The sequence below is a fragment of the Brassica napus genome, chromosome C5, assembly GCF_020379485.1.
Source record: "Brassica napus cultivar Da-Ae chromosome C5, Da-Ae, whole genome shotgun sequence".
Lineage (NCBI taxonomy): Eukaryota > Viridiplantae > Streptophyta > Magnoliopsida > Brassicales > Brassicaceae > Brassica > Brassica napus.
Window position 1 is genome coordinate 49,287,707 of NC_063448.1, and position 11,972 is coordinate 49,299,678.

Consider the following 11,972-nt stretch of genomic DNA (forward strand, 5'->3'; position numbering starts at 1 on the left):
TGCAGTGCTCCCAAACAGAGCCCACTATCGCATGAGTCCAACTGAACATGAAGAACTGCGACGTCAAGTCGAAGAACTTGTGGCTAAAGGATTTCTACGTGAAAGCTTAAGTCCGTGTGCTGTCCCTGCTTTACTCATCCCAAAAAAAGACGGCTCGTGGCGTATGTGTGTCGATAGTCGCGCCATCAACAAAATCACAGTCCGCTACCATTTTCCCATTCCACGTCTCGATGATCTTCTTGACCAAATTGGTACTGCTACCGTGTTCTCTAAACTCGATCTCAAGAGCGGTTACCATCAGATTCGTATCAGACCTGGTGATGAATGGAAGACAGCGTTTAAAACTCGTGAAGGACTTTTCGAGTGGCTTGTCATGCCTTTTGGATTGTCTAATGCGCCTAGTAGTTTTATGCGCGTCATGAATCAGTCACTACGTCCGTTCATTGGAAAATTCGTGGTAGTCTACTTTGACGATATTCTCATCTTTAGTATGACCATGGCCGAACATCTGGTTCATCTCCGCGAAGTTCTCTTGGTCCTACAACGTGACCAACTATTCGCAACACAAAAAAATGTGAGTTTGGATCAATGAAAGTGCACTTTCTTGGCTACATTGTTTCTGCTGATAGTTTGTCTGTTGATCTGGCCAAAGTCGAAGCCATCCGGTCGTGGCCGCAACCTACAACACTGTATGATATATTCTAACATCGTCAAGATCCCTCTATAGGGATATCTTTTAAACCATCAACTTGGAATCTTCAAATACTCAAAGGATCGGTTCGAGGAAGAAGAGTGCAGATTAGGGGATGAGCCATGGTCAAGGACAATCCTTCAAGAGTTTCTTCCATGTTAACAGTTTTATCTCCATTGATTCTCCAGGACAGCCTCTCCTTCCACTTCCAAAAGGAAGGAACTTAAGGACTTTCTCTCTTTCTTCTTCTTGCTCAGAACTTGAAGAAGCAATAAACCTCTCTGGCTTAAACTCATCAGGATCTTGCCAGAAATTAGGATCTCTCATAACAGCGTATACATTTAAAACAAGTGTTATCTTTTCCGGTATGTGAAAGCTTCCAACCTTACATTCTTCTTCAAACATCCTTAATGCAAGAGGCACTGGTGGGTGAAGTCTTAGTGTTTCCTTAACCACCGCTTGCAAATAAGGAAGTCTTGGTAGATCCGTTTCTTGAATCAGCCTTGTCTTCCCTACCACGGAATCCATTTCTTGCCTCAACCTCTCGAAAATAATTGGTTTCTTGATGATCTCAGCCATTGCCCACTGCATTAACTTCGCAGCACTGTCACTGCCTGCAAGGAATGGCTCCTGAAAGTGCAGGCACAAATGTTTTCTTAGACCTGATAAAATGAGTTATTTTTTTGATATTTTTCTCTGAAAAAAAACAATTACCACGATTAACAACTTGATGTGGTTTCTAGTGATCTTATAGTCCGCATTTTCATCTCTAGAAGCTGCCAATAAAATGTCCATAATATATGTATCTTGACGTTTCTCTTCGTGGTCCCGAAGAAGCCTCTCTAGCAGCTCATCGAATCCGTTGGAGACATCTCGAATCTCCTTTGCGAAGAGTGAGATGCCAAGCTTCTTAAGCAGCTTACCTAACATGTTTGAAAAGAAAAGTTTCTTTGTCAAACCAATTGTTTTGGTCACTGACTCCCTGACCTTCTCTGCCTCACCGTTCTTCTCAGAACAACTCCTCCCAATGAGTAACTTGGAGATTATGTTGTTAGTGAGCACCATTGCTTCCTTTCCGATCTCAACATTCTCCTTATGTCTCGCCTTGTCCATCAGCCTCGCGTAAAACCGCTCTAGCTCATCTGCACGGATGCCTCGTGATCGCTCCAGTGCCTGAGTTCCAAACAGATTCATGACCAAGACCTTCATGAACTTGTAATAATCTCCGAAGTCAGCGCCTACGAATGTTTCATGTCCGATAAAGAGACAATTTTCTAGTGTATTGAAACCACGTGATGAGACATTCACGTCGTGGGTCCTGAGGAGCTCATAGGCCACAGAAGCCGAGGAGGCGAGGACAAAGGGGACTTTGAATATACGGAGGTGGAGGAGAGGTCCGTACCTCGATGAGATCTTTTGAAAAGCCTTGTGTGGTAGAACAGAAAGGAGAAGGTGAAGATGCCCTATGATCGGCAGAGACGGAGGGCTCGGAGGCAAATCAAAGCCATCTTTTGGTTTCTTGAAGAAGAGAGAGTAACAAAGGAGCGAAAAGAAGCATAGGAAGATCAATATGAAGCAATTTAAAAAGTCGATGGTGATCATTGCTGCCATTGTTTCTCAGTGGAATCTTGTCCATTTCTAATGTTACATTATATAAAGACACAGGTTTGTAACCAGATTAACTATTAAAATTGAGTAAATAGTGTTCACTGTTCAAAATAACAGACAACTAGGACCATGATTAATCAGGTGTTCTTAGAATGAGATTCTTAGCGGAAATTAAGAAATTGTTTCTTAACTTTTAACTAAAAAAATTAAAAACCGGCTCTTAAAAGTTAAGAGACGGATTCTTATATTCCGCTAAGAACCCCCAATAATAATGTTCAAAGGTTTCCGCATAAATCATGTGTATATAATATTTGCATAAATGAGCATTTTATATTGTCACTAACCTTCTTAAATGGATTGTTTATATTAGTAGATATAATGGACGAAGCACTGAGTTTCACAAGGAATCACTTTGAGTCTCTGGCAAAGAGTGCTAGTCCCCACCTCTCTAGGCATATACCGAAACATTTACTAATATTCTTAGCTATGCGTTTAACAAGGTTAGTGACAAAATAAAATGCTAACTTATGGAAATGTTATATCCACATCATCCATGTGAAACCTTAATTGTCTGTCACCTTGGACAGTGAACATTATTTACTCAAAATTTTAAAAGTTAGTCTGATTGCAACTGTTGAAAGTAACATGTATCTTTATATAGTGTATCATTAAAAATGGACTAGCTTTCAATTGAGCAACAATGGCAGCAATGATCACCGTTGACTTTCTAAACTTCTTCATCTTGATCTTCCTATGCTTCTTCTCCTTTGTTACTATCTCTTCTTCAAGAGACCAAAAGATGGCTTTGATTTGCCTCCAAGCCCTCCGTCTCTGCCCATCATCCGGCATCTTCACCTTCTACTCTCTGTTCTACCACACAAGGCTTTTCAGAAGATCTCATCCAGGTACGGACCTCTCCTCCAACTCAGCATATTCAAAATCCCCTTATGCCTCGTCTCCTCGGCCTCTGTGGCCTACGAGATCTTCAGGACGCATGACGTGAATGTCTCATCACGTGGTATCCATACACTAGACAATTCTCTCTTCTTCGGACATGAGACATTCACAGGCGCTCCCTTTGGGGATTATTACAAGTTCATGAAGAAGCTCCGGCACAGGTTCGGTCTCGAGGCATCCGTGCAGATGAGCTAGAGCGGTTTTAAGCGAGGCTGATGGACAAGGCGAGAAAGAAGGAGAGTGTTGAGATCGGAAAGGAAGCAATGGTGCTCACTAACAACAGCGTCTCCAAGTTGCTCATGGGTAGGACTCCTCCACCTCCGTATATTCAAAGTCCCCTTAGTCCTTGCCTCCTCGGCCTCTGTGGCATACGATCTCTTCAGGACGCACGATGTGAATGTCTTATCACGTGGTTTCCGTACACTGGAGATCTCTCTCTTGTTCGGACATGAAACATTCGTAGGCGCTAACTTCGGAGATTATCACAAGTTCATGAAGAAGGTCTTGGTCATGAATCTGTTTGGAGCTCATCCGTGCAGATGAGCTAGAACGGTTTTGCGCAAGACTGCTCAACAAGGCGAGAAATAAAGAGAGTGTTGAGATCGGAAAGGAATCAATGGTGCTCAATAACAACATCATCTCCAAGTTGCTCATTGGGAGGAGTTGTTCTGTGGAGAACGGTGAGGCAGAGAAGGTCAGGGAGTCGGTGACCAAAACAATGGGCTTGCTAAAGAAAGTTTTAATTGCCAACATGTTAGGTAAGCCGCTTAAGAAGCTTGGCATCTCACTCTTCGGAAAGGAGATTAGAAGGGTCTCCAGCCGATTCGATGAACTGCTAGAGAGGCATCTCCGGGAACACGAAGTGAAACCGGAGAAACATCAAAATACAGATATGATGGACGTTTTATTGGCATCTTCTAGAGATGAAAACGCAGATTATAAAATCACTAGAAACCACATCAAGTTGTTGCTAGTGGTAACTGTTCTTTTCAGAGAGAAATATCAAAGGAAAAAAAAAACTCATTTTATCAGGACTAAATAAAACGTTTGTGTCTTTATTTTCAGGAGCTTTTCCTTGGAGGCACTGACAGCGCTGCGAAGTTAATCCAGTGGACAATGGCTGAGATCATCAACAACCCAAATATTCTTGAGAGGCTAAGGCAAGAAATGGATTCTGTAGTCGGGAAAACAAGGTTGATTCAAGAAACCGATCTACCTAGACTTCCCTATTTGCAAGCAGTGGTTAAGGAAACACTAAGATTGCACCTATTAGGATAAGGAAACTATCTTCACATTCATGAGCATATATTTGGTTGTCTTTGTTTTCCTTGGACAAAACCATACACCTCTCATAAACTTGATGCACGCTCTTCTCCATGTGTATTTCTAGGATATTCTACAACTCAAAGTGCCTATTACTGCTTAGATAGAACAACATCTAGGATATATACTTCTAGACATGTTGTTTTCCATGTTTATGTTTTTCCCTTTGAGTTGCCTAACCCGTTGCCTAACCCGCTTACATCTGACTCTTTTGATGAGAATGTTCCTGCAGCTACATCAAACGCAGATCATGTGACTACTACTGTTATTCCTCTAAAGCCCCAGGCTCCTCCATCAACTGCTCCGGCTGCTCCATCAACAGCTCCGGCTCCTCCATCCACTGCTCCGGTGCCAGTCTTACAGCCTCCAAACTCTGCTCCAACAACCACAACTTCTACTGCCGCAGCAGCCCCAGCAATACCACCACCCGAACAGTCAACACAACCCACGATCATACCTTCTACTGAAGCACCTCCAGCTGCGCCAAATCCTGTCCAACACCAGCCACAGAGAGCATCTACACGGAAGCGCAAACCAGTAGACAAACTCAATCTTTCTGCTGTTGTGGTTCCTGCAACAGAGAGAATACCAACGTCTGTGGCAGAAGCATTAAAGGATCCTAGATGGAGGAAAGCTATGTGTGATGAGATTAATGCACAGCTTTGCAATCATACTTGGGATCTACACTCACCAGTGCACGCAGCTAATGTTGTCGGATGCAGATGGGTCTTCACGATCAAGCGCAAAGCTGATGGTTCGGTGGACAGATTCAAGGCCCGTCTAGTCGCCAAAGGCTTCACTCATCAACATGGTCTTGACTATCAAGATACATACAGTCCTGTTGTCAAACCAGCTACCATCCGCTTGGTCTTAAGTGTCGCCATCTCCAACCAATGGCCAATCCGACAATTTGACGTCAACAATGCTTTCTTGCAAGGCAAGCTTGATGAAACAGTCTATATGATGCAGCCACCGGGGTTCATCAATCAAGACAATCCAAAGGCTGTATGTAAGCTCAACAAGGCTATCTATGGACTTAAACAATCACCAAGGGCTTGGTACACTGAGCTCAAGCGATTCTTGCTTTCTTCTGGATTCAAAAATTCCCTTGCCGATGCCAGTCTCTTCATTTACAATCAAAATGGCACTCTTCTCTACATGCTAGTGTATGTCGATGACATTGTTCTCACCGGGAACAACACACAACAAATGGAACACTTCATAAAGGCTCTATCTACACGATTCTCTCTCAAAGACCTTGGCTCTCTCTCTTATTTTTTAGGCATTGAAGCTCATAGAACTTCTCATGGCTTGTTACTGACTCAACATCGTTATATTGCAAGATTTACTACTCGCTGACGCTTTAACCAAGCCTCTCTCCCGCGCTAAACATCAACAACTATGCTCCAAGATCGGACTAGCACAAGGCGGTCCGTCTTGAGGGGGGATATTAGGATAAGGAAACTATCTTCACATTCATGAGCATATATTACATTAGCTCAATCATCTCCTTGTCATAACTTCTGTATATACACATACCGTAAATACCTCCTCTGTAATTGTATATAACAAGAGCTCTGCTCTATCAATAGTATCATCCAATTCCATAAGTTATCAGCACCCACCAGCGCCGATTTTGGTAAGAATGTAAGGTTCGAGGGTTCCGCATACCGGAGAAGACAACACTTGTTGTAAACGCTTACGCTGTTATGAGAGATCCTAATTTCTGGCAAGATCCTGATGAGTTTAAGCCAGAGAGGTTTCTTGCTTCTTCAAGATCTGAGCAAGAAGAAGAGGGAGAAAGTTCTTAAGTTTCTTCCTTTTGGCAGTGGAAGGAGAGTCTGTCCTGGAGCAAATCTTGGATATATCTTTGTCGAAACCGGAGTTGGAATGATGGTGCAGTGCTTTGACTGGAGAATTAATGGAGATAAAACTGTTAACATGGAAGAGACTGCTGCAAGATTGTCCTTGACCATGGCTCATCCCCTAATCTGCACTCTTCTTCCTCGAACCGATCCTTTGAGTTTAAAACTCAAGATTCCAAGTTGATTACTTAGAAAATATCTCTGCGATTGATCGGAGACCTACAGGCCACAGGCGTGGGTAATAAGGAAGCTTGCTCTTCCATCTCTTTCATAGAATGTATGTTTCTTTGTTTACTGGTTTACATATTTTTGCTCTCTTCCTCAATATTAATATATCTTGGTTTAACATTTTGAAAAATTCATGTTGAGACTACTAATAATAATGCTTTAATGATCAGAGAATGACTTTCTTGTAGAGTATAAGTGTATAAGGACATATTAGTAAATAGTAGATACCTAGAATACCTAATGAACGATGTATATATACTGTAATTTCTCTATCAATACAAAGCATTCAGTCATATTTACTATATGGTATCAAGAGCCATAGATCCCTAATTTTCGTGGCCGCCACTCCAAATTCTCTTCTCTTTGAAACCTTTTTCAGCATTCTCTAACGACTAATGTCTACCTCTCCGGCATCTACTACCGAAACCATTCTGGTTTCTGATACCAAAAATCTTCTCAACATCAATATGACCAACGTTACAAAGCTTACTGCTTCTAACTTCCTCATGTGGAGCCGTCAGGTTCATGCCCTACTCGATGGATACGACCTAGCTGGGTTCCTTGATGGATCTGTGATCATTCCTCCACCCACGCTCACAACCGACGGCGTGGTCTCGGCGAATCCGGAATACGCCTTGTGGAAGAGACAGGATAAGCTGATGATAAGCTGATTTACAGCGCTTTGCTTGGCGCCATTACGGTCACCATTCAACCCATCCTATCAACGACGACCACTGCCGCTCAGATCTGGGAGACTCTCTCCTCTAAGTACGCGAAACCATCACGTGCCCACATTAAGCAACTGCGTCACCAAATCAAGAACTGGACCAAAGGCACGATGACGATTGAAGCCTACGTCCAAGGCTACACTACTCGGTTTGATCAACTGGCTATCTTGGGTAAGCCATACGAACTTGAAGACCAGATTGAGTATCTCCTTGAAGGACTGCCAGAGTAATACAAACAGCTTGTCGATCAGATTGAAAGCCGAGACTCCACACCATCTGTTACAAAAGTTCATGAGAAACTTCTCAATTTCGAGGTCAAGCTGCAAGCTACTCCAACGCCTCAGACGGTCCTTCCCATAACAGCCAATGTTGCGAACTACCGCGGGCCCTCTTACAACAACAGTAATCGCAACAACTACCATGGCTCCAACCGCAACAACAATCACAGCTCCTATCGTCCTAACAACAACAGGAATGAGCAGACTTGGCAGCAACAACAACAATTCACATCGCGTAATGACAATAGCCGTGGCTACCAAGGCAAGTGTCAGATATGTAGTGCTTATGGTCATAGTGCTCGCCGCTGTCCCCAACTCCACGCGGCTTCTGGATCATCGAACTCTCACTCTCCTGCTCCAAGCTCGTGGCAACCGCGTGCCAACATGGCGTCTGCGTCTTCTTACAATCCAAACAACTGGATTTTGGACAGTGGAGCTACTCATCACCTCACGACCGATCTGAGTAATCTCTCGCTGCATCAACCGTACACAGGTGGCGAGGAGGTCACCATAGCTGACGGTTCCGGTCTCTCGATCTCGCATACTTGTTCAACATCTCTTAAAACTCTCTCTCGTTCCTTTACCCTTAATGATATCCTATATGTTCCTAACTCACATAAAAATTTTATCTCTGTTTATCGCATGTGCAATTCTAATAACGTATCTGTTGAATTCTTTCCTGCCCATTTTCAGGTGAAGGATCTTAGTACGGGGGTCCGATTGCTACAAAGCCAAACTAAAGAGGAGTTGTACGAGTGGCCTGTGACATCTTCAAACACCATCTCTTTGTTCGCCACTCCCACACCCAAAACATCCATTTTTTTTTTGGCATTCCCGTTTGGGACATCCTTCTTTACCTGTTCTACAAAATGTTGTTTCCAAGTTTTCTTTGCCTTTATCATCTTCTTCTCAAAAACCATGTTCTCATTGTTTCATTAATAAAAGTCATAAACTCCCATTTTATTCCAATACAATTGTCTCAACCCAGCCCCTTCAATACATTTACACAGATGTTTGGACCTCACCCACTCTCTCCATTGACCAGTTCAAATACTATCTTATATTTGTAGACCATTATACAAGATATACATGGTTCTACCCTCTTAAACAAAAGTCTCAAGTCAAACCAACCTTCATCACCTTCAAAGCTCTTTTCGAGAAACATTTTGATTCCAAAATCCGTAACTTGTATTCTGATAATGGTGGGGAATTCATTGCCCTGCGATCATTCTTATCCTCCCATGGAATTTCCCATCTCACCTCTCCACCCCACACACAAGAACATAATGGCATTGCGGAGCGCAAACATCGACACATAGTCGAAACTGGACTCACTCTTCTCCATGAAGCCAAAATACCAACGACATACTGGACTTACTCTTTCGTGGCTGCAGTATATCTCATCAACAGGCTGCCCTCTGCGGTGATCAACAATGCCTCCCCTTATCAGAAGTTGTTCGGCAAACCACCGAATTATCTGAAGCTGAGAATATTTGGCTGCTTATGCTTTCCCTGGCTGCGGCCCTATACGGCACACAAGCTAGACGGTCGATCACTACCGTGCATGTTTCTTGGATATTCCATTACCGAGAGCGCATACTTGTGTCTCCACCTTCCCACTGGCCGCATATATACGTCCCACCATGTTCAGTTCGTTGAGTCCACTTTCCCATACGCTTCTCAAGTTATTGACAAGGTCGATGCCGTTGACACTCAGCCTCCTCTCTTTACTCCACCTACTCATGTACCCATCTTCACGGCACCACTCGTACAACACTCGACGCCTCCACCCCCGAGCCAGGATCCTCAATCACCAGTGTCACAGACATACTCTGTTTCTCACGAACAGAATAATAACTTGGGTTCAGGAATTGATTCAACTAATACGATTACTAGTTCTGCGCAGGTACAACCGGAGACCTCCACAAGCTCGCCCTCAACCTCGCCTTCTCCTAATCCGCTAACCCATACCACCCAACCTGAACCATCTCCTAACCAGCAAAACCTAAACACACAACCTACCCCATCAGTGTCGTCTACTGATCTTGCACAACCCGCACCACAACCATCAGTTACTAATGCACATCCTATGCAAACCCGAGCCAAGAACAAAATCTCTAAGCCAGCCAAGAAACTTACCTTACTAGCCATGAACATTAACCCAAAACCATCGATTCCGACCACCCTTATCCAGGCCATGCGAGATGAGAACTGGAGACAGTCCATGTGCGACGAGTATAATGCTCAACTTCGGAACGAGACGTTTGAATTGGTTCCACCAAACCCGACCCAACATGTTATTGCTACTAAGTGGGTTCACACACTTAAGTATTTGCCTAACGGTGTCCTTGATAGGTACAAATCTCGTTGGGTCGCAAGAGGAAACAACCAAGAGTATGGCATCGACTATGCTGAAACATTTAGCCCTGTTGTCAAGTCTATTACCATCAGACTAGTTCTCCAACTTGTGGTCTCCCGCTCATGGGGAATCAAACAACTTGATGTCAATAATGCATTATTGCAAGGTACTCTCACTGATGCTGTCTTTGTCACTCAGCCACCAGGTTTCGTGGATCAAGACAGACCTCACCATGTCTGTCGTCTAAAGAAAGCGTTATACGGTCTGAAACAAGCTCCTCGTGCATGGTACCAAGAACTCAAGACATATTTATGCGACATGGGCTGTAGGAACTCTCTTGCTGACACTTCAGCATTCATATACATCAACGGTTCTCATGTTGTCTATATCTTGGTTTATGTCGACGATATTATCGTCACTGGCAGCAGTAACGAGCTCCTCACCGGGTTCATACGAGTTCTCTCTGCACGATTCTCGCTTAAAGATCCAACTGATCTTCGCTACTTCCTTGGTGTTGAGGCCACACGTACACATCGGGGTCTTCACTTGATGCAGCGCAAGTACATTCAGGATCTTCTGCTCAAGACTAACATGTTGGAGGCTAAGCCAGTTACTACACCTATGGCCACCTCACCGAAACTGACACTACTATCGGGTACAGTTCTTGATAATCCGCGCGACTTCAGAATGGTGGTAGGCAGTTTACAATACCTTGCTTTCACGCGTCCTGACATTGCGTATAGTGTTAATAGACTATCGCAATTCATGCACCGACCCACAGATGAACATTGGCAAGCGGCTAAGAGGATTCTCCGTTATCTCGCTGGTACTCTGTCCTCGGCACCACAGCTCACGCTACACGCCTTTTCTGATGCTGACTGGGGCGGCGACACAGATGATTTTGTCTCGACGAATGCCTACATATTATATTTAGGTGCCACACCTATAGCTTGGTCTTCAAAGAAGCAAAATGGTGTCGCACGATCTTCAACGGAGTCTGAATACAGATCAGTAGCTAACACAGCCGCAGAAATCAGTTGGGTCTGTTCTCTCTTAACAGAACTAGGTATTACACTACCTACAACACCTGTAGTTTACTGCGACAATGTCGGTGCCACATACCTTAGTGCTAATCCGGTTTTTCATTCAAGGATGAAACACTTGGCAATGGATTTTCATTTTGTTCGTCAGAATGTCCAGTCTGGCGCCTTGCGAGTCACCGACCCACAGATGAACATTGGCAAGCGGCTAAGAGGATTCTCCGTTATCTCGCTGGTACTCTGTCCTCGGCACCACAGCTCACCCTACACGCCTTTTCTGATGCTGACTAGGGCGGCGACACAGATGATTTTGTCTCGACGAATGCCTACATATTATATTTAGGTGCCACACCTATAGCTTGGTCTTCAAAGAAGCAAAATGGTGTCGCACGATCTTCAACGGAGTCTGAATACAGATCAGTAGCTAACACAGCCGCAGAAATCAGCTGGGTCTGTTCTCTCTTAACAGAACTAGGTATTACACTACCTACAACACCTGTAGTTTACTGCGACAATGTCGGTGCCACATACCTTAGTGCTAATCCGGTTTTTCATTCAAGGATGAAACACTTGGCAATGGATTTTCATTTTGTTCGTCAGAATGTCCAGTCTGGCGCCTTGCGAGTCACTCATGTGTCTACAAAAGACCAACTAGCAGACGCCCTTACAAAACCTCTATCCCGGACCCGTTTTAATCAACTGATGAGCAAGATTGGAGTGACTAATCTCCCTCCATCTTGAGGGGGTGTGTAGAGTATAAGTGTATAAGGACATATTAGTAAATAGTAGATACCTAGAATACCTAATGTACGATTTATATATACTGTAATCTCTCTATCAATACAAATCATTCAGTCATATTTACTATATTTCTGTCTTAAGACGTTGCTTCTAT

The 11,972-nt window shown here is 43.7% G+C and overlaps 2 pseudogenes; one reads left to right on the forward strand and one right to left on the reverse strand.

The window, feature by feature from the left end:
- Positions 1-312: 312 nt before the first annotated feature.
- On the reverse strand, positions 313-2,432 carry LOC106409528 (annotated as a pseudogene).
- Positions 2,433-2,740: 308 nt separating this feature from the next.
- On the forward strand, positions 2,741-7,233 carry LOC106385521 (annotated as a pseudogene).
- Positions 7,234-11,972: the final 4,739 nt, after the last annotated feature.